The sequence below is a fragment of the Nicotiana tabacum genome, chromosome 10 (genome assembly GCF_000715075.1).
Source record: "Nicotiana tabacum cultivar K326 chromosome 10, ASM71507v2, whole genome shotgun sequence".
In the NCBI taxonomy this organism is placed as follows: Eukaryota; Viridiplantae; Streptophyta; class Magnoliopsida; order Solanales; family Solanaceae; genus Nicotiana; species Nicotiana tabacum.
The window spans coordinates 123,317,047-123,341,269 of NC_134089.1; the positions used below are offsets into that span (position 1 = coordinate 123,317,047).

Sequence of the window (24,223 nt, forward strand, 5' to 3'; positions counted from 1 at the left end):
ACCACACTTGAATTGTCGAAGCCTGACAAGGTATGCGCCTTGGGTATCATTTTGTCTTCAGCTTGCATTTCACATAATACCCTTAGTAGTATAATATTTACGGAACTCCCTGGATCAATCAAAACTCGTTTTACATTAGTATTTTGTACAAGTAAAGATATTACCAGTGCGTCATTATGTGGAGTTATCACTCCTTCGGTATATGCATCATCGAATGAAATACTTTCATTTTCTAAAACCTGTCGTACCCGTTTCCCATGTGTAATTGTTACTTTAGAAATCTTGTTGGAAGCTGTGTAGGTTATGCCGTGAATATCTTCTCCCCCACTTATCACATTCACTATTCTCTTGGGTGAAGGAGGCTTTGGTGGATCTTGCCTATTTTTCATATAGGCTTGTTTACCTTTTTCACTAAATAACTCAGTGAGGTACCCTTGCTTCAATAGATGATCCACTTCACTCTGCAAGAATCTACATTCTGAAGTTTTGTGCCCGTGATCATTGTGGAATTCACACCAATGATCTGGATTGCGTCTATTTGGATTTGACCGCATCTCTTTTGGCCATCGTACCTTATCTCCCATGCTTCTCAAAACAGCCACGAGCTCGAAGGTAGTGACGTTAAAGTTATATCCGCCGAACCGTGCCTTTAAACTTCTGTCATCATCTCGTGACTCTTGTCTGTTCCGATCATTTCTGAATCTTGATGAAGAACCAGAGTCCCTGTTCCTCGATTTTTGATCATATTGCTGGCTATCTTGTTTTGACTGTGAGTCTTTTCCTGCAGGTCCCATATATGGATCGTACCTGTTTTTACCTGATCTTTTTTCGGTTTCTAATCTTCTGGAACCGCCCATTTCTTCATGATGAAACTTAGGTATGATGTCTTCTTCAATTCACAGCTTCGTATTGTACCTGTTGTAAACATCATTCCACGTGGTTGCAGGGAATTCTCGAAGGCTTTCTTTGAGTCTTCTCGTGGCTTCAGAACTTTTGTCATTTAAATTACTTCCAAAAGCTATTGCAGCCCAGTTGTCAGGTACACGGGGTAGAGTCATTCTTTCACGCTGGAATCTATCAACAAAGTCTCTGAGCAATTCTGAATCCCCTTGTTTGATTTTGAAAATATCTTCCATTCTTTTCTCAACCTTTTGAGCTCCCGAATGTGCTTTAATAAAAGAATCTGTAAGCGCAGCAAAAGAATTTATAGAATTTTCAGATAAAAGAGAATACCAGGTTAATGCACCCTTGGTGAGTGTTTCTCCAAATTTCTTGACCGGTACTGATTCAATTTCTTGTTTGGTCAAGTCGTTGCCTTTCACGCCTGTTGTAAATGCAGTCACGTGGTCACGTGGGTCTATAGTACCATCATATTTCGGGATGTCAGGCCTTTTGAACTTTTTCGGAATTGGAAGGGGAGCAGCACTTGGCTTCCAAGGTTGTTGTGAGTATTTGTCCATGTCTACTCCTTTTATTACAGGCGGAACTCCAGGGATTTGCTCAATACACTCATTTTGTTCCTTAATATGTTTCTGCAAGGTTAGTACTAAATTTTGCAAATAGGATTTATCTGAATTACGTTCACTGGTGGTTCCTCCATTTCCAGAATTAACAAGACCAGAACGAGGATTCTCCAATGTATTATTATTAGGAGTTGGTGTGGGTGGTGCAGCAGGCAATCGATTAACTAGAGACTGAAGAGCTTTGCCGACCTGTGCATCAATTAGCTTTTGTAAAGCTTCATTTGTACCTCATTCAAAGTGTTCAGATTGTTCTTGTTGATCAGCACGGGATTCCGGAGTAGGAGTGCCTTCACGAGATTGATGTGGTAAATCCGGAGGGGAGGGAACCATGTCAATGTTCGGTTGGTCACATTGATTTTGATGGATTTGATTTTCATGGTTTCCCAATGTGTTATCATTGTTATTGTTGTTGTTGTTTGACATGTTGATAAAAGACGAATAAAACGTAGCTTCAAAGAAAAGATTATCAGTTTCCCGGTAACGGAACCAATTTGTTTAACCAAAAAGATGATTCTTTGGTCAAAGCTAAAGACAAATAGAAATTCGAGTTACTGATAATCAGGAGATGAAAAAGAAATAATAGACTTTTTGAGAATGACAAATAAGCAGTAGATAAGTTTGTATTTTAATGTAATGTTGATGGTATCCTCTTTCTTTACAAATGACCTGACCTCCTCCTTTTATAGTTGATCCTAAATAAAGGAGTAATACCTTAGTCTTAATGAGACAATTATGAGCAATAAATGACATTAAATAAGACGTTACACAATCATTCCTATTTAATACCAATTCTCTAACGTATTGGGTATTTAATATTGAATTTGGACTCCTTTTTGTCATCATATCCATGTCTTCTATGCCTTCTGATCTCTTGGCTTTAAATGGCCCAAATAGGTACGAAACTTGTATTATTCGAATTGCCTCTTGTGCCTATTTAGCTTTCCTTTCCCCGTATCTGTTGTCACTCGTGCCTCTTAACTGATCATCATGCTTTGACCATTTGACCAGTCCTCGTGTCATGCCATGTCACCTTCAATGTAAATTCAGTTTTTCCCAATACAGTAGTAAAATAGAAATTATATTATCAAAAATATCATCTCTACAACTAAGCCAATAGACCAACCTGCAAAAGGCTTGTCCATAGTTTGCGGCTCTTAAAATCGTCCGTTGTTGTGAAACATCAAATTCATGACCTGCTGCATCAATACACGCTTCAACAGCCTCGGGCAACGAAGACCGTATCAGCCTCAGATTCTCATCAGCCTGGTGAATGATTAGGTGATTAAAATTTTCCCAGAAGCTGAACTTCAAAATAATTTTTCTCTACTATTAGCTGTCACAAGACTAGTTTTTGTTAAGTTATTGTGTCTTGTAACTATTTTACTCAGTACAATCTTTGTACTAAAGACTATTTCATTACAAGAACAACAACAACAAACAAACCCAATGAAAATCTCACAAGTGGGGTCCGGAGAGGCTAGGATGCACGCAGACCTTATCCCTACCTTTGTGAAGGTAGAGAGATGTTTCCAATAGACCCTCAGCACAACTAAAGACTACTTCATTAATATGTTAAAATCTGTTACCTTCTTCACAAAAAAAACAATTCTTCTCTAGCATGTAAACTCAAGCATGGGCATCTGAGATAAAAAGTAGAAACTGTTGAAGTTTGGCAACTTCTTTGTCCCACATCGGTGGGCTCTTGAGTTTGGGGGGGGGGGATTTCCCCCTATAAAAGAAGGCCTAATGTTTAGGATTTAAAGACACCTCTCATTTGCCTTCTCATCTGTTTAAGGCATTTGTATCTTCTCTCTTTCGTATTATTTCAGCACAATGTCTCCCCATCAAATGGTTTGGCTCTTTTTCACAACCTTGGTGGCTGACTCCACCCCATTGTGACACTCATGTACTCCCGCTAAGAAGCCCGACATAGGTCTTTCTTTGCGGTTGTCAAGGGACTCTCTTACCTAGCCATCTCAAGGGTTGCCAACTCAAGCAAGGGCATCTGATACCAATTGTTGCGGAAGCCAAATGTATATAGTGTGAATAAGTCACAACTATTATACCAAAAATTATGACAACCACCAAATAATAAATAAGACAATAAAACAACAATAAAGGGAACACCAGAATTTACGAGGTTCGACTAATTTTGCCTACTCCTCGGACACAACCAATATTTTATTCCACTCTAAAAATACAAGTGAAATAATACTAAAGAGAGAAGATACAAATGCCTTAAACAGATGAGAAGGCAAATGAGAGGTGTCTTTAAATCCTAAACATTAGGCCTTCTTTTATAGGGGGAAATCCCCCCCCCAAACTCAAGAGCCCACCAATGTGGGACAAAGAATTTGCCAAACTTCAACAAATCTCCACCTTGGCAAAATTCCACATCTTCAATTTTCTCGCAATAACAAATTTCAAATTTTTGATTGTGTCGAAATCTTCAATCTTCAATGTTCAACAATGTTGATTAAATCCAAATAATGTTGAAACTTGATCGCAGTCACCACCTTTGTCAGCATATCAGCAGGATTCTCCGTAGTATGAATTTTCTTCGCCGTGACTCTTCCTTCTTCTATGATTTCTCGTACGAAATGATACCGAACATCAATATGCTTCGTCCTTGCATGATAAACTTGGTTCTTCGCTAATTGAATTGCACTTTGACTATCACAAAAAATTGTGATACCTTTTTGTTCAACACCAAGCTCCTTTAGCAATCCTTGAAGCCAAATTGCCTCCTTCACAGCCTCTGTAATAGCCATGTACTCTGCCTCTGTTGTAGACAAAGCAACTGTTGACTGCAAAGTAGACTTCCAACTAACTGGTGCCTTTGCAAAAGGAAACACATAACCAGTAGTTGATCTTCGTTTGTCCAGATCACCCGCAAAATCTAAGTCACAATATCCAACTACAGACTGATTGTCTTCCTGCTCAAAAACTAACCCGACATCTACAGTATTATGAATATACCGTAGAATCCACTTCACAGCTTGCCAATGCTCCTTCCCTGGATTGTACATATATCTGCTAATAACTCCAACAGCTTGTGAAATGTCAGGCCTTGTGCAAACCATTGCATACATCAAGCTACCAACAGCATTTGCGTATGGTACCTTTGACATATACTCTCGTTCAGCTTCATCCATTGGCGACATAGTAGTACTTAGCTTAAAATGGGAAGCAAAGTGGAGTACTAATTGGCTTAGTCTTGTCATCTATGCCAAAACGTTGAAGTACTCTCTTCAAATATTCCTTTTGAGATAAACAGAGTTTCTTTGAACGTCTATCTCTAATTATCTCCATGCCAAGAATTTTCTTTGCCTCACCCAAATCCTTCATCTCGAACTCCTTCTTCAGTTGAATCTTCAACTTATCAATTTCTTCCGAATTCTTGGAAGCTATCAACATATAACAACATATAGGAGAAGATATACAAAGGAACCATCTTTAAGCTTGTGCAAATACACACAATGATTGTATTTGCTTCTCTTGTACCCTTGCCGCAACATAAACTCGTCAAATCGCTTGTACCATTGTCTAGAAGATTGTTTCAATCCGTACAACAATTTTTCAAGTTTGCACACCATATTTTCTTTTCCAGCAACTTTGAATCCTTCTGGCTGAGTCATGTAGATTTCCTCCTCCAAGTTTCCATGTAAAAACGCAGTTTTTACATCCATCTGAACTAGTTCCAAATCCAATTGTGCTACCAAAGCAAACATAATTCTAATGGAGGAATGTTTTACAACTGGAGAAAACACTTCATTGTAATCAATTCCCTCCTTTTGAGCATATCCTTTGGCCACTAATCTTGCTTTGTAGCGAACATCTACTTGGTTAGGAAATCCTTCCTTCTTTGCAAATACCCATTTGCACCCAATTGCTTTCTTTCCCTTCGGGAGATTGGCCAATCTCCATGTATGATTCTGATGAAGGGACTGTATTTCATCATTCATGGCAATCCTCCACTTATCTTATTCTGAACTTTGGACTGCGTCTTTATAAGTGGTAGGAACATCATCAGCTACAATTGAGGTTGCACAAGCAACCGTCTCTATGATATGAACAGGTTTTGTTATTGTTTTTTTTGGCCAGCTAGTTGCTATTGATTCAAGTTGTTGTTGAGGTTCCTGAGTTGGAATCTCCTCTACTGGCTCTCCTTCCAGAGGGTAATCTTCATTCGTTTCCTCCTCTGCTTCTTGTGTAGGAAAAATAAATTTTTCCTCAAACTCCACCTGCTTAGAAGCACCTTCATTTTGTTTGGTATCTTCTGTTACTTTATTTACCATAGCAGATTCATCAAAGGTAACATCCCTGCTGAATATTACTTTCTTTGTCATAGGACACCATAAGCGATATCCTTTGACTCCAGAACTAATTCCCATAAAAATAGCCTTCTTTGCCCTTGGATCCAATTTTGACCCTGTCACATGATAATATGTAGTTGAGTCAAACATGTGCAAAGAGTCATAATCTACAACAGACTTTCCATACAATTTTTCAAATGGTGTCTTGCCATCAACAACAGCAGATGGTAAGCGATTGATGAGGTGGCATGCATATGTAACTGCCTCAACCCAAAATTCTTTGCCCAAGCCAGCATTGGACAACATACACCGTACCTTCTCCAGCAAGGTCCGGTTCATAAGTTCTGCCACTCCATTCTGTTGTGGTGTATGTCTAACAGTGAAGTGTCGGACGATGCCATCATTTTCACAGACCTTATTGAAATGATCATTTTTGTATTCACTTATATTGTCTGTGCGAATACACTTGATCCTCCTGCCTGTTTGATTCTCCACCATCGTCTTCCATTTGAGAAAAATTCCCAGCACTTTATCTTTGCTTTTCATTGTATACACCCACACTATTCGGAAAAAATCATCAACAAAGGTTACAAAATAGTGCTTCCCACCCAATGAAGGTGTTTTGGAAGGACCCCAAACATCAGAGTGTACATAATCCAAAATGCCTTTAGTATTATGGATCGTTGTACCAAATTTAACCCTTGTCTATTTCCCTTTGACACAATGCTCACAAAACTCCAAATTGCAAGCCTTTACTCCTTTTAACAATCCTTGATCTGATAGAGTTTTCAAGGATTTTCCTCCAGCATGTCCCAAGCGCATGTGCCATAGCTTGGTTGTTTCTGCCTCTTTGTCGTCACTGGATGTCACTGTCGCTGTCCCAATAACTGTACTGCCACGATAGCGGTACATATTATTATTCTTCCGATTAGCCTTCATTACCACTAGTGCACCGGAGCATACTCTCATCACTCCATTTTCTGCAATGATTTTGAACCCTTTTGATTCTAGGGCTCCTACAGAGATGAGATTCTTCTTCAAATCCGGTACAAATCGAACATCTGTTAATGTTCTGATCATTCCATCATGGTTCCTTAATCGTATTGAACCAATGCCATATGAGGTAAGAGGGCTGTTATCCGCTGTGTGGATGACTCCATATTCTCCTTCTTGAAATTCCACAAACCAGTCCCTGTTGGGACACATATGATAGCTACAAGCCGAGTCCATCAACCATATGTCTGATGATGTTGATGACTCTGTTGTAACTAATGAGAAGTCTGAATCATCACAATCAGCTACATTTGAATCCATAATGGCCTTTCCAGTTTTATGTTTGGCCTTATTCTTCAACTTCGGATAGTCTTTCTTCCAGTGCCCTTTTTCTCGACAAAAGGCACATTCATCTTTGCTGGGTCTGGATCTTCCCTTCTTTGTCCTCGTTTGATTTTGAGGACGACCCCTCACAAATAGTGCTTCTCCTTCTCCGCCCTTCTGTTTTTCTCGCTTTCTTTGTTCACAGCTGTACAAAGCCGAACAAACTTCTCTGAGAGAAACTTCATCATTTCCATGGAGTAGAGTAGTTTCAAGGTGCTCGTACTCATCAGGAAGTGACGCCAACAACATCAAGGCCAAGTCACCATCATCATAAGTTGTATCCATATTTTGCAATTCTGTGACCAACTTATTGAAACTGGTGATATGTTCATTCATCGTGGTACCAGGAACATAGGTGAAGTAAAACAGTCTCTTCTTCATGTACAATTTATTTTGACTGTTTTTTTTCAAAAATTTATCCTCTAGTGCTTTCCATAATTTACTTGCAGAAGTTTCCTTTGTGTATGGATATTTCTGCTCTCTAGCAAGGTAGGATCGAATGGTACCGCAAGCAACACGGTTGATAATTTTCCAATCTTCTTCTCCAATAACATCTGGTCTCTTTTCTTCAATGGCCAGATCTAGCCCTTGTTGAAAAAGGACATCTAGAACCTCGTCTTGCCACATCCCAAAATGCTCGGACCCGTCAAAAATTTCTACCGCAAATTTTGCATTTGATACAATTCTTGTCATAAGCGAAGATGCCAATGATGACGTATTGTTGACACTTGATGTAGATTCTTCTTGTTTATTGTCTCCCATATTTGACACAAATATTATTTAATAGCTGACGACACAAATCAAGATTATTTCCTTTCTGATGTAGAAGATCAGACTAAGCTGCAACCACAGAGCATACTTAGACAATACCTTGACTCAGTTACCAAGATAAATCTTTTCTGATATGGAAGATCAGACTATGCTGCAACCACAGAGCATACTTAGACAGTACCTTGGCACTGATACCAATTGTTGCGGAAGCCAAATGTATATAGTGTTTATAAGTCACAACTACTATACCAAAAATTATGACAGCCACCAAATAATAAATAAGACAATAAAGCAACAATAAAGGGAACACCAGAATTTACGAGGTTCGGCTAATTTTGCCTACTCCTCGGACACAACCAATATTTTATTCCACTCCAAAAATACAAGTGAAATAATACTAAAGAGAGAAGATACAAATGCCTTAAACAGATGAGAAGGCAAATGAGAGGTGTCTTTAAATCCTACACATTAGGCCTTCTTTTATAGGGGGAAAATCCCCCCAAACTCAAGAGCTTACCGATGTGGGACAAAGAATTTGCCAAACTTCAACAGAAACAATAGTGTCCCATAGAAGAAAAGACTAAAAGGAAGAGCCTTAGAAGCTGATTCAAGAGAAAGAAGACAAGCCAAAGGTTATGTAACATTCCTCTTAAGTTCAAGTTTCTCTTTCTCTCAGCCTTCAACTCCAACAGAAAAATAGTTCACTAGCTAAAGCATTCATCGAACTGAGGAAAAACATTGGAATGATGAGAAATTCAAGGTTTAAATTCCAGTTTACTGGCTTACATCATATGAACCTTTACATAAAAGGTAAAATAACTGAAACTGATGTTTACACAGTGTATCCCTTTTTTTAGGGAAAAATGCTGAGAGAAAAAAAGAAGTTGTTCTGAAGATCAGTGACACAAGCACAACAAGTGTGTACCATAAGTTCTCAACCCATTTTGTGATGAATAGATCTATCTTCATCCACCAGTAGATGGATGATCTCCTAGTCTAGAATACCTAAGATGATCCCATGAAAGGTAGATACCCCTCATTCCATCGTCCCTAGTCAGACCTCTTCCTTTCTACTACACTAAAAATAATATATAAAATGCAATGTAGACTAAAGGATTTGAGTCATTTGACATCTAGTCACTTACCAAAAAATTTAAAAGAAAACTGAAATGTTGTCTTTAATAATTCACATATCTGAATGATCATTACATACCACTGCCTTTGGATTGCTGCAAACACTGCTGGTTGAATTTACAAGGTTTTAGTACAGAGTGTAGGCAACAAAAATTAATTAACAAAAAAATAGCTTTCATGCAACATCCTTGCACTTTAATGAAGAGCAGAGATGGAGAAGCAAGAACCCATCAATTCTCAATACTAGTGAACACCAGGTCTTAGAAAAAATGACAGACCTTTATTATTGGATTTCAGCAAAGATAAAGAAAATACTTTAACATCATAGTTGTTGCAATTACTCAAGAAATCTAAATGTGAGCTTATTTAAGTGCAAGGCCAAACTTATTTTTCCTCATTATAGCGTATCTACTTCAATATCTGTATCAAAGGTTAGCTGACATGTAACATGAGTTTTGAATCATTTAGATTCATGTCACATGAACCTAGAATATGTTTGGTATTAGGTTAATGTGTATTGGAAAAAATTTAGTTAACATATTGAAGTGATTGAAAGATGACGTGTCATGACACGAAGGCTGGTCAAAGAATGATGATAAAGAGGCACGAGTTGCAACAGATACGAGCAGAGATACAAGTAGAGGCATGAGCAGATATTCAAAAGACTCAACGCTCGTACCTATTTATACCCAAAAATCAAGGAGAATGAATCTTACAGCACAAGAGAGTATAAATACAGTATTTAATAAGCATTAAATACTAAAAATGTTAGAGAATCTATATTAAATTACAATGATTATGTAACGTAGCATTTAATGCCTTTAATTATCTATAATGGCCTTATTATGACAAAGGCAAAACGTATATCTTTGAGATAGCTATAAAAAGGAGAGAATGGATCATTTGTAAGGACACGAAAGATCATCTGAATATACTGGTTTACTTTGTTTTTTTCTGTCTATCTTATTGTTAGCAAAAATCACTTTCCTTTATTCAGTTTTGATTATCAGTAACCTGTGTTCTTCTAAATTAAAGCTTTGACCAAAATTTCACTTTTTGATTAAACAAATTGGTTTCGTTACCGGGAATCTGATAATCTACTCTTTCTTAGCCTAACCTTTTTTGTTGCATCAACTATGTCGAACATCAATGACAACACCCAAGGAAACCAACAACTCCAGGAGAATCCACAGGATGATCACACCCAAATCCTTTCTCCACAAAGCTCCCCTCGACGGTCTCGAGAAGGCACTCCTGATGGATCTAATGCAAATAGAAACGCTCAATTTAAAAATGATGAAGCTATCAATGAAGCTTTGCGAAAGCTAATCACTCAACAGGTCAATAAAGCTCTTGAGGCCTTTGTCAGCCAGTTACCTGTTACACCACCCGCACCTACTCCAAATAACAACACTTTGGAAAACCCTCGTTCTGGGCTTGCTAATTTAGGCAGTGGTGGAATCCCCAGTGAGTCACGAGAAGGAGAACTAGGTAACTTAGTCAATTCTGATTTACAAAATTTAGTACTAACATTGCATAAATAGCTCAAGAAGCAAAGTAACAGCTTAGATCAAATACCTGGAGTACCACCCGTAATCAAAGGGATAGATATGAATAAATATTCACAACAACCTTGGAAGCCAAGTGCTGCTCCCCTCCCAATTCCAAAGAAGTTCAAAATGCCCTATATTTCAAAATACGATGGAAAAACTGATAGGCGTAAAAGACAACGACTTGACCAAACAGGAAATTGAATCAATATTGGTCAAAAGATTCGGTGAAATACTCACTAAGGGAGTATTAATATGGTATTCTCTTTTACCCGAAAATTCCATAAATTCTTTTGCTGAGCTTGCAGATTCATTTATCAAAGCACATTCGGGAGCTCAAAAAGTCAAAAAAAGAATGGAAAATATTTTCAAAATCAAGCAAGGGGACTCAGGGTTGCTTAGAGAGTTCGTGGATAGGTTCCAGCGTGAAAGAATGACGTTACCGCGTGTACCTGACAATTGGGCAGCTATAGCCTTTACTAGTAATTTGAATGAAAAAAGCTTAGAAGACATGAGGCAACAAAAGGAAAGTCTTCGTGAATGCCCATCAACAACGTGGAATGACGTTTATAACAGGTATAGCACAAAGCTAAGGATAAAAGAGGATATTATCTCACGGTCTCAAAAAGAGGAAAAGGTAAGTTCGAGACGGGCGAAAACCAAAAAAAGGTCTGGTAAAAACAGGTACGAACCATATATGGGCCCAGCGGGAAAATATTCATGATCAAAATAGAACAATTCAAGGTACGATCATAGATCGAGGAATAGAGAGTCGGGCTCATCATCAAGATTTGGGAATGATCGAAACATGCAAAAGTCGCGGGATGATGATAGAAACTTGAAGGCAAGATTCGGCGGTTATAATTTTAATGTGAGCACTTCCGAGCTCGTAGCTGTTTTAAGAAGCATGGGTGACAAGGTGCGGTGGCCAAAAGAAATGAGATCGAATCCAAACAGGCGCAATCCTGATCACTGGTGCGAATTCCACAACGATCATAGTCATAAAACGGCAGACTGTAGGTTGCTACAAGGCGAAGTTGATCACCTATTAAAACAAGGGTATCTCACCGAATTATTCAGTGAAAAGGTAAGCAAGCATACATGAAGAATATGCAGGAGCCCCTAAACCACCTTCTCCCAAAAGGATCATTAATGTTGTAAGCGGAGGTGAAAACATCAATGGTGTGACGTACATAGCAGCCAATAAAGTTTCTAAAGTCACAATTACCCACGGGAAGCGGGTGCAACATGTCTTAGAGGAAGAAAGTATTATGTTTGATGATGCAGATGTGGATAGCATATTATCTCCACATAACGATGCACTGGAAATATTTCTACTTGTACATGATACTAATATGAAATGAGTTTTGATTGATCCAGGTAGTTCCATGAACATTATTCTGCAAAGAGACTATGCAAGATGCAAGCTGAAGATAAATTAATACCAAAGGCGCATACTATGTCTGGATTTGACAATTCCAGCGTCTTGATGAAATGGGAGGTAATACTTACTACATTCGCAGAAGGAGTTGTCAAAGATACAAAGTTTCAGGTGGTAGATATGGAGATGGCTTACAATATGATTCTCGAGAGACCATGGATCCACGAGATGGATGTCGTTCCGTCGACCTTACACCAAGTAATTAAATTTCCATCACCATGGGGAATATGTCAAATTCGTGGGGATCAACAGACATCCAAGAGCATCAACTTTGTAGCAGATTCAAGTACGAGAAATGAAGAAAAATAGCAGTTACAGAATCCAGTTGAGGGTACAACAACGCAAACCTCAACTGAACAAGGGCGAACATATGTGGACTCAAGGCCTGATGTCATTCAAGAACCAAAGGAAAACGAAAATATCAAAACAACAGCTAAAGAACTGGAGGCTATAGTATTATCCATACAATGGCCTGAAATGAAAGTCTATGTAGGGGCCAATTTAAGCTAGGACACGAAAGGTAAGTTGATTGAATTTTTGAAAACTAACATGGATTGCTTTGCTTGGTCCCATTTTGATATGACAGGGATACCACCAGAGGTAATGACTCACAAATTAAATGAAGACCTATCATATCCGCCTGTCAAACAAAAGAAGAGAAAGCAAGGAACTTTCAAAAATCAGGTGATTCAAGATGAGGTCCAAAAATTACAAAAAATTGGGTCTATCCGCAAGGTAAAGTATCCTAATTGGTTAGCCAATACTGTTGTGGTACCGAAAAATAATGTTAAATGGCCAGTTTATGTAGATTACACAGACCTTAACAAAGCTTATCCTAAAGATTCTTTTCTATTACCACGTATAGATCAACTAATTGATGCTACTGCAGGATATGAAGAAAAAATTTCATTTATAACAAACAGGGGGACTTACTGTGATAAAGTAATGCCTTTTGTTCTCAAAAATGCGGGTGCAACATATCAAAGACTAGTGACCAAAATATTTCAACAATATTTGGGAAAAACTATGGAGGTCTATATAGACAATATGCTCGTTAAAACTCAACATTCAGGGGATCATATATCACACTTGTCTGATACGTTTAAGATCTTGCAAAAATTTAATATGAAATTAAATCCTGAGAAATGTGCATTTGGTATTGCATCAGGTAAGTTTTTGGGTTTTCTTATTTCTAACCGTGATATTGAAGTGAATCCCGCACAGATTAAGGCCATTGAAGAGATCCCTGACATGCTTACAAGTAAAAAAGAAAGTGTAGAGGTTGACAGGAAGAATTGCAGCCTTGGGGAGATTCATTTCCAAATCATTAGAAAAGTTCTTTAAATTCTTTTCAACTCTTAAAAAGAAATATCAATTCGAATGGACTGAGGAATGTCAACAGGCGCTCAAAAATTTGAAGACATACTTATCAAATCCGTCGTTGATTGCAAAACCCAAAGTTGGAGAAAGATTGCTCATCTACCTTGTTGTCTCCGAAGTAGCGCTAAGTGTTGTGTTAGTTCGTGAAGATCAAGGTAAATAATCTTCGATTTATTATGTCAGCAAATCTTTATTAGATGCGGAGACGCGGTATCCTCAATTGGAAAAGCTTGCACTTGCACTAATCATGGAATCTAGAAAATTAAGGCCTTATTTTCAATGTCACCCTATTGCTGTAGTAACTGCTTATCCATTACCCAATATATTATACAAGCATGAGTTGTCAGGTAGGTTATCCAAATGGGCTATAGAATTAAGTGAATATGACATCACATACCATCCTAGAACCGCGATAAAATCTCAAGTGTTAGCAGATTTTGTCGCTGATTTTAGCCAAGGAATGCAATTGGAAGCAGAAAAAGAATTACAAGTGTTCAACGGATCTAATCCGAGAATTTGGACCTTATTTACTGATGGTTCATCTTATGTAAAGGGTGAAGGCTTGGGAATTGTTTTGGTACCACCTACGGGTGAAACCATTCGACAAGCCATTAAATGTCATTATATAACTAACAATGAGGCAGAGTATGAAGCTATGATTGCAGGTATAGAACTAGCACGAGAACTCGGCATTAATCAGATTGTGATCAAAAGCGATTCTCAGCTCGTAGTTAATCAAATGCTGGGGACTTTTACGGCCAAAGAAGTATGGATGCAGCAGTACTTAGAGAAGGTACGTGATCTAATCAGGGAATTCCAAACCTGGAAAGTTATGCAAATACCAAGAGATGAAAATGTCGAGGTGGACACCCTAGCCAATCTCGCATCTGCAGCAGACGTGGCAAGCAATGAAAATGCTTCCGTAATTCATTTGTTTCATTCAATACTCGATCCAGACAAAAATGAGATAAATTTTAATAACTTTACCTGTGATTGGAGGAACGAGATTGTTGCTTTTTGTCGTAGGAACCATCCCTGAAGACAAGAAAAAAGCTCACGCGCTTCGAAAAAAGGTTGCTTGATATTGTTTAAAGCAAGGAAATCTTTATCGAAAAATGTTCGGTGGTCCCTTAGCAAGGTGCCTTGGGCCTACTCAGATGGAATATGTAATGAGAGAAATACACGAGGGGCATTGTGGGAATCACGCCGGAGGAAGATCATTGGTAAGAACCATGATTAGGGCAGATTATTATTGGCCTAAAATGGAAGAAGAAGCGGAAAGTTTCGTGGCTAAATGTGATAAATGCCAAATATACGGTAATAATATGCATATACCTGCAGAGTTATTACATCCGGTCATTGCACCATGACCATTTATGAAATGGGGGATGGATATCGTGGGTCCACTACCACAAGCAAAAGGACAGGTAAAATTCTTGCTTGTACTTACTGACTATTTTACTAAATGGGTGGAAGCAGGAGCATTCAAACAGGTGCGAGAAAAAGAAGTTATAGATTTCATTTGGCAAAATATGATTTATCGATTCGGTGTGCCAAAGGAAATCGTGTGTGATAATGGCCCTCAATTTATAGGCGCACAAATCACAGAGTTTTTTCAAAGTTGGTATATCAAAAGGATTACATCAACACCTTATCATTCGGTGGGTAATGGACAAGTTGAGTCAACAACTTGGAGGAATCCAAAGGTAATTGGCCAGAATTGCTACCTGGTATTTTATGGGCGTACCGCACAATAGCAAAAACAAGTACGGGAGAAACACCATTCTCATTGGTTTATGGAGCTGATGCCTTAATTCCAATTGAGATAGAAGAGCCAAGCACGAGGTTTACACAAGTGTCAGAAGAATCCAATGACGAAGAAATGCGCATAAACCTTGATCTACTTGAAGGAAAAAAGGAAGCTGCATTAATAAGAATGGCAGCACAAAAGCAGGTCATGGAACGATACTACAATCTAAAAGCGTGTCTAAGATACTTCAAGATTGAGGACTTCGTGCTCAAAAACGTTTTTCAATCTACGAAAGCGGCTAATGCGGGAAAATTGAGTCCAACCTGGGAAGGACCCTACAGGATTCATAGTATCGCAGGAAAAGGAGCATACGAGCTGGAAACGATGGATGGCAAGATACTACCTTCACACTGGAATGTCGTTCACCTGAAGAGATACTATTTCTAAGGAATACCCACGGTCAGGTATCCATATTTTAAAATTTTATTTTTGAATTGTTAAAATTTTACTAACGATTTTAGATGATAGGCAAAAAGTTAGCTCGTACTAAATGATGAATCACGACCTGCAAGGCACGTGGAATAAATTAAAATTCCCGGTCTAGAGTTACAACTATTCTGATAGATATTCAGACGGGTTAAGCAGTCTTTATCTATAATCGCACCTCCGAGTCCCGTGTGTTTTTTCCTTTTCAAGGAAAGGACCAAATGAGAGGAACAATCAAGTGCTCGAGACTTCATATTTCAAAGCTCAAACACTTGAGGGACTATATAATATACATAGACATGTGTATAAAAAAGGCAAAGAAGATTGGGAAATAATCAAAGTTTAAGCCTGAGAAATTCACTCATTGAATGAGTTAAGTGCAGCGCAAAGTCACGAGCTAAGGCCAAACCTTATCATAGTTAGGGTAAAGGCAATGTACTGAAACGGGTTATAAGGAAAAACCTTGTGTTCAATTTCTTTTTTGAAATCTGTTATAAGGAAAATAGTTGCGAGAAAGTTATAGAAGTAATTCAAATACATGTAAAGTGTTATTCAAAACTTGACAAAAGTTCAAATAAAAACTTGTCAAAGTTATTTCAAGAAACATGTGTATTCCTATTTTTTGTCGTACATTAACACCATTATGAAGTTGAGACGTCTTCTTCATTAAGTGTCAAATATAAAAGGTCCCTCTTTTATAAAATTAATGATTAATTCAAGTATTCATGAAGTTAACAGAAGCATTTTTGAAGAATAAAAATGCAAGCTATTCAGTAAATCCTTAAAAATAAAGGCAAGAATAAACAAAACAAAAGTTCAAACAGCAACGAAAACTTCTTAATATTAAAAAGTTTAGACTAAGTAAGAACTTAGTCATAAACAAAAAGTTGTTATACAAAGTGCCCCATAAAAGGTCTAGGGACTTAACGTTTTCAACAAACCCTTACAAAGACCAAGGGTCACAATCACATACCACCAAAAGAAAAAAATACACAAAGGAATTCAAATAACATAAACTTTTCACTGAGAAGATGAAGGAACTGAAGTAGGGACATCAACAGCAGCAGGCTCAACTTGACTTGAAGGAGTATGGATACCCGTATCATCTTCAATATTTTTAGAAATTTCAGCCACTGGAAAAGAAAAATCTTGGTTTTGCTGAGTCTTATAATAGTCTATTTGATCTTGGCTAACTCAGATTTCAAGTTAAAATTCTCCTGGCTAACTTCAATGAGGGTATCATGAAGAGAATTTAAAAATCCCCAACTCACTTCAATGGAAGTTTTATCTTCAAGGATCTCGTAATCTCTTTCCCAGTCAGTAATTTCATTTCTTAACTTTTCATTTTTAGCCAAGGCAGATTCATAAGAAGCTTGAAGAGAAGCGTGGGAATTTTCTAAAGAACAAACCTTATCAGAAGATACCCGGAGGTCTTCTTGAGTTTGAGTCAAATTCTGCACGAGTTCATCAGCATATGCTTCTTTTTCACCTAAGAGAGCCCTCAATTCTCTAATTTCTTCACTTGCCTTGGACAATTGCTCGGAAAAAGAGGTTTCCAGATGATCCTTTTCCTTACCTGCTTGATTTGAATAAGCTTTTTCAACTGCCAACTCTGAAGTCAAAGCCCTTACCTGCTTCTCTAAGGTACTTTTACTTTCTTCTAATATTTCCACATCGATCTGAAGACTTTCACACTGTTCCTTCCAATTATCTGCCTCCACTTGGTAGTCACGCACTAGTTGCTCTGAGAGGGTAACCCTTTTCATCATCTCCGTGCCAATTAGATTGACCTAAAAAAAGATGGGAAAAAATGAGAATCCTGAAGATAGAAAAATAACAAAGTAAAGCTTGAAAAAAGGAATACCTTTAAAGAAGCATGCACTATATCATTCATCAAGGTCACAGAACTATGGCTATCAAGCTTAGCTCTCTCAACTGGACCAATCAAAGGCTTTAGCCACACGTCAGCTTGACCTGATTTCCTTAAAAGGTTACCTTCAGCAGGGACTTCAATGGTAACTCGCCTCATAGCACCACTCCTACTTTAAGAACTAACTTCTGTGTAAGGAGCAGTTGAAGGAGGAGTAGTCGAGGGAGGAACTGTGGAAGCAGTCATAATAGCCTGGGGAGGAACGGTAACAGCCATGACCAGCAAAGGAGGAATTATAGGAATGGGAGTAGAAAAAGAAGCAAGAGGTGCTTCATCAGAAATTGGACCTAAATTTTCACCACCAAATCTGCGGTTAAAAAGTTGCTCGACTGAATCATGAGCAGCAACGAGAACTTCATCATCAGGGATCGTCACCGGGGATTCAATAGACTCAGTAAGAGAAATAGAACGAGGGGGTATGCTTCATCATCAGAAATGATTCGCCTACGAGCTCGTGGCCTTTTTACCAAGGAACCCCCATCTTCCTCTTCTTCGGAGTCTTGGTCACTAGCAACTTTCCTTTTTAATGAAGAACCCAAGATTATCTCTTGGGCTCTTTCCAAAAAAATATGGGAAGCTACGACCGCCTCAGCACTAATCCCTCAAACGGCAAATCCTGATAAAAAGAAGGATTAAAATAAGTTATGAAAAAAACAATAAAGAGTTTAATAAAAAAAACTCTTACCATGAGTTTTCACTTTCCAACCAAATCGTTGGAAAAGATTCTTCCAAGATCTGCCCTCCATTGGGGTTGTATTTAACAACTTTCCTACCCAACCACAGAAATTGGGAATTTCATCAACAATTCCCATGGTTGCTGGAAAAGAAAAGGAAAATTAGAATAATAATCATCAAAATTGAAGAAAATGGTACGAGAAAGTTATTAAAAGAAAACTCACGTGCAAAATTCCACTTCTCGGGGAAGGGAACATTTCCATCACCCACTAAACCAACAGTGGGGGTAGCAACAAACCTGGTATACCAGCCACGGTCTCTGTCATCTTCTGGACTGACCAGAACTCTTTTGCTCCTTGCTACTAAAGTAAAAACACCTTGGCGAAAGAGTCTAGGAGAGTAAAGGTGAATTAAATGGGCAAAGGTGAAAGGCACACATGCCATGTTAGTCAAATGCCTCAAAAAGGCAACAATCCTCTACACTATATGGCCAATTTGACTTAAACAAACATCGAAAAAACGGCAAAATTCGAGAATAACAGGATCAATAGGAGGTTTGAATCCTAATGTGAAAGGATACATATAAACAAAGGAAAGTCCAACTAAATAGGAGGTGATTATTTGATTTGCATTAGGAATTATGATAGGGAAGTCATGACTCCAATGACAGCCTTTACGAACTAAAGAAATCAAACCTTCTGTGATCTGAGTTGGATAGATATCAGAGGACACTTGGTTTCTAAGGGACTCTTTATCATTATAGAAAGATAGTTCCGTAGGAACTATTTCTTCTTCTGTAGGTTCACGAACAGGTTCAGATGGTTCCTTACCTCTAGAAGAAGACTTTTGAGAAAAAGAACCTCTGATTCTAAAAGAAGGACTGGAACTAGATGAAGGAATAGAAGAATCCCGTATGGATGAAGACCCTAAATTACAAAGTCTACCTCCTCTTCTTCTTCTGCTAAGGGCAAGAGGAAAGTTATCAACTATGAGGACTCTTCTAGGGTTAGGGTTTGATGAAAACATGATAGTACGAGGAAGAAGCAAACAAAAATTCAAGAATTGAATATTTAGAGAACTTTATGTGACAAGGACAAAGGCGAAAAATTATATTTATACTAAGAAGCAACCGTCAAAGGAAAAGGTGCAATAATGGAAAAGTCATAATGAGAACTGCCGCTTCGTAATTGGTGAAACTGTAAAAGAGCCTTAAAAAGCAATGCAAAGTCATAGAACCAATAAAAATATGTCACGTGTAATAAGCATTAAATGGAAGTGACAATTGAAGCGTCGATTCTACAATAGTATTAATGGCGGCAAAAATTCCCGCTTTAATAAAATCTACTTCCCAAATATTCAATTGATGAATAAATGGCAAGTGAGGGGACTATCTGTATTGGGAAAAATTGAGTTTACATATTTAAGTGATTGAAAGATGATGTGTCATGACACGAAGGTTGGTCAAAGAATGATGATTAACAAAGAGGCACGAGTTGCAATATATACGAGCAAAGGTACAAGTAGAGGCACGAGAAGTTATTCAAAAGACTCAACGCTCGTACCTATTTATACCCAAAAATCAAGGAGAATGAATCTGACAGCACAAGAGAGTACAAATACAGTATTTAATAAGTATTAAATACTAAAAACGTTAGAGAATCTGTATTAAATTACAATGATTATGTAACATATCATTTAATACCTTTAATTGTCTATAATGGCCTTATTATGACAAAGGAAAAACGTATATCTTTGAGATAGCTATAAAAAGGAGAGAATGGATCATTTGTAAGGACACGAAAGATCATCTGAATATACTGGTTTACTTTGTTTTCTTCTATCTATCTTTTTGTTAGCAAAAATTACTTTCCTTTATCCAGTTTCGATTATCAGTAACCCGTGTTCTCCTAAATTAAAGCTTTGACCAAAATTTCACTTTTTGGTTAAACATAATGTTTTCTATGAAAAATATGTCAATTGAAAATGTTACTCAAAAACCTATTTTATGTCATTGTATGATATTGGGTTAGGAATATAGAAGGAGGTAATTGTAGTATAGAATGTGAGAAATGATGTAGCATGGCAGAGTATTTATAGTAGGAATTGATATGCTTGCAGAGAGAATTGACTTTATCCAAAAGGCAACAGTAAAGTATTTTTCATTTTTTCTGCTATCCTCGTCAAACAGGGTTATCAATTACAATGTCCTAAGGGTATGCATCCCAGGGTACATATGCAGGTATGAAAACAAGTCTGGATGCAGAAGTAGATACATATTTGTTAGAAGCGGTAAATATGTGCACAAATGGACAAGTCTAATGATGCTCATTTTATGAAAATATTTCGAGACTGAAATAGGCAGTTAGGTCTTCGTCATTTCATAGAGTAAATACCAAAAGATATAGCCTACCTTGGCACTCCGCCTGTCAAAATGATCTAAGGTATCATAAAATAAAGCAGCTGGTAGTGTGCTACCAATTTGAAATATGGAGACAGTTGAATCTGGAACACGATGAAGAAATTCCATGCTCATGTTGGAGAGTATTCTATCCCCATCACATTCAGAAATAAGGAGAACTAGTTCATCATAAAAATAGCTGATAGGATCTCTAGGACCCACCATTAGAAGCTTATCATCCCAGTAGAGTAGTACACTGTCCAATCCATGTCATGCTAGTTGCTCAGGGGGTACGGTTGACTAGAAATATAAAAGTAGTAGCATGGTAAGCAAAGATTCACTGCTTTTTTTGGATAAGTTGGTAAACAAATATTCATCGATCCAGATGAACTAAAAATTCCAAAAGATGAAAATAAAGGGTGGCACAGACATGTGATATAAAATCCAACTAAAATAGCCAGAAATCATTTTTTACATGTGAAAAAGCAACAAATCAGATCCAATCGATGCTCAAATAAGTTATATGTGCATGGTAACTTACTTGAATTATTCTATCTAACAATAACGTGGTAAGACATCACGAAAAATCATTCTAGTTAGCCACTTAACATAATACAGAGCAAGTAGAATTTACTTAAAAGAATGCAGAAACGACAAGTTAGAGCATTGGGAATGAAATAACCTTCTCAAAAGTATAGTCGAAAATAGTGCTGGAGAAGCCAATAGACATAATAAGAAGCCTGTCATCATGTGTAAAAGCTGCCAAAAGCTTCCCATTCCGAGAAACCACTATTTTCTGTAGAGGCCCAATTCCAAGCCCAACTTGCTGAACACCATCCTCTTCCATCAGCAACACGTGATCAGCAACACCCATCAGTACCTCAACATTCCCAGACATAGTATATTGCGGCTCGATCACAGCCGTACATAATAGAAAATCTTCCAAACCAGTATCTGCCAATTTGATTGGTTTCGGGTTATTGAAATTGGGTATGCAGTAAACCTGAAATGCCTCATTGATACAAACAACACTATTTCCCTAGAATATGCATTCAACCATGCTATGAGTAAAATAGTCGGCGCCTAATATGAGCTGAGAATTTGGTTCAATTGACTAGGCGTGGATGTTGTAATGGTAAATAGTGTCGTCCGAGTGATGCAAACTAGGGTTTGATCGTCGGTCCATGACATTCCGATGAGTCAGTCGTCGGGATTCTTCCAGATAGTTTTGAAAATCTAAACGCCGTCAGAATTAAAGATACGGAGCTTCCGAAGTGCGGATTCGATGTAGAGTTGGGCGATTTTAGCGTCGTCATGGATGACACGATTGGACCACCGAAAGGAACACAAACGACTTTGTTGCGCTTGAGGTCCACGTGCTTCCATTGCATCTGGTAAAGTTCTGGTTTTCGGTAGTAGCAATTGTGGAGGACCTGCCATTATACGGCCACTGTGACTGCAGCCATAGGGAGATTGGGAGCTAAAATTTAACTTCTGATCAAAGAAAGATATCGTTAGATCAGAAACATTACAGAAAAGATATTTCAGCAGCATGGTCGGGTCCGGGGCAGCTCTGCTCCATGTTTACCTTTTTTGTTTTGTTTTCTTTTTTCTTTTTTGTCAACTGCCTCATGTTTTCTTTGTTTTGTCGTTTTTTAGATCTATTATTCTTTTTATGTAATTTAAATTCTTTTGGGTGGAAGTGTCCAATGAATATTAGAGAGTGGAAGAGTTTTATGCGGAATTAAATTAAGGAAGAATAGCCTAAATGGCACCTATACTTGTGCCGCTTTGTCATCCTGGTCCCTGTATTCAATGAAGTTTCATCCAGACACCTCAACTCAGTCAAAACATATATTTTAAACCCCTTCGGCGTTACATGTTGGTCACTCGCCTGACGTGGAGAAAATATCATGTCCACATCAGATAAATCAATGCCACATCATCGACTTAATACACCTAAGGGAAAAAGTAATTGGAAAAATCAAGAAAAAAAAACCCTTCTTTTTGGAATATAAAGTTCAGAAAAGTGCGCCTTTTAGATTGAATAGGAGACCAAAATAAGAATGAAAAAAAAGAAAAAAATAGAAATATTTGCACATCGTTCCCTTCTTTCTCGTTGATGTCTCCACCCCAAAATTTCTCGCCAAATATCTCACCGGAAAAGCTCACCTTGCCAAATCTAACACCACACCAGTAACCTTTTACTTGCTCTCCTCTATCCATTGACTCATAAACGACAAAAGAAAACTTCCATCGCCTGAGACAGCTGCTACACCACCAGCGGAGTAGATCGAAAAAGGTCACCAACTACACATCGCCTCCAACTCCTCCCCACTATTCTTTCTCTCATCTTTTATCTCTTTCTCGTTGACTGAAACAAACCCCAAGTAGAAAACATCTATTTTTGTACACCAAAATTTCACTGAATCAAGAAACATTTGTTGGGAATCACTTGTGGTCACCAATCAAAGGGGCAGAGGAGAGAAACTTCCACTTCAGATTTCATCTCATACAAACCATCCGCACAAAACTTTAAGTCTTCTTCTCCAAAATTTTCACTTCGATTCAATTATTTTTTCCAAATTTATGTTCAAAATTATCTATAAAGATTGTATTTTTTTATGTATTGGTTACAGAAAGTTGAAAAAGATTTAGAATTTTGGTTGCTGAAAGGGGAGAAGGAGACATAAATTTTTATTGTTTTTAACCATGGAACAATCCCCCAAAATTTCAAGATATTCATAAGTCCAGGGAAAACGGGGTTACAATAGGAAATAGGGGGAGAAGAAGACGGGGAGAAATGGGGTGAAATAAGTCCGAAGGGTTGGGAAACGGGTAGAGGTACTTGGATTGGGAAATTAATTTACTCTTTTTTTTATGGTTATTCTTTATTATTTTTAATATTTTTAAATCAAAATAAGTATATCCACTCTCCTTTTTAGAGCGTGTAACCACGCATTTTTCTAACTCAGCCAAATGAATGACACATAAGCTCAGTCAAAGGTTAGAGGGGTTTAAAATACATATTTTAACTGAGTTCAGGTGTCTGGATAAAACTTTATGAAATACAAGGACCGGGATGACAAAGTGGCACAAGTATTGGTGTCATTTAGGCTATTCTGCCTTAAATTAATTACCATAGATAACAGTCAGTTTGCTCCAATATTATTCGAAATAGAGCAACTTTACTTTTGTTTTATTTTTTTTTATCTAATCTTATTCCTAATGTTTAGAGAATGAATTTCATTTTTATTCTTGACCTCTAATGATGCTTCAACCTTAGAGAATTTTAAATCATTGTCAAAAGTTGAAGGATAAATATGAATATTTTTTCTTGAAGAATTTAGACACACAAGTTCATTGAAACTCTATTAATAGTAAAGGCAAATAAAAAATTTGTTATGAACAAAGGTAAAAATGAACCTAAAGTTTAACTAATGATATGTAACGACCCGGCCGGTTGTTTTGAGAATTTAAGTTCCGTTCAGT

At 37.7% G+C, this 24,223-nt stretch overlaps 1 pseudogene; it reads right to left on the reverse strand.

Annotated features, from left to right (window-relative positions):
- Positions 1 to 22,197, reverse strand: part of LOC107773980 (protein VACUOLELESS1-like) — a 78,591-nt pseudogene extending 56,394 nt beyond the window's left edge.
- Between the last annotated feature and the right edge of the window lie 2,026 nt (positions 22,198 to 24,223).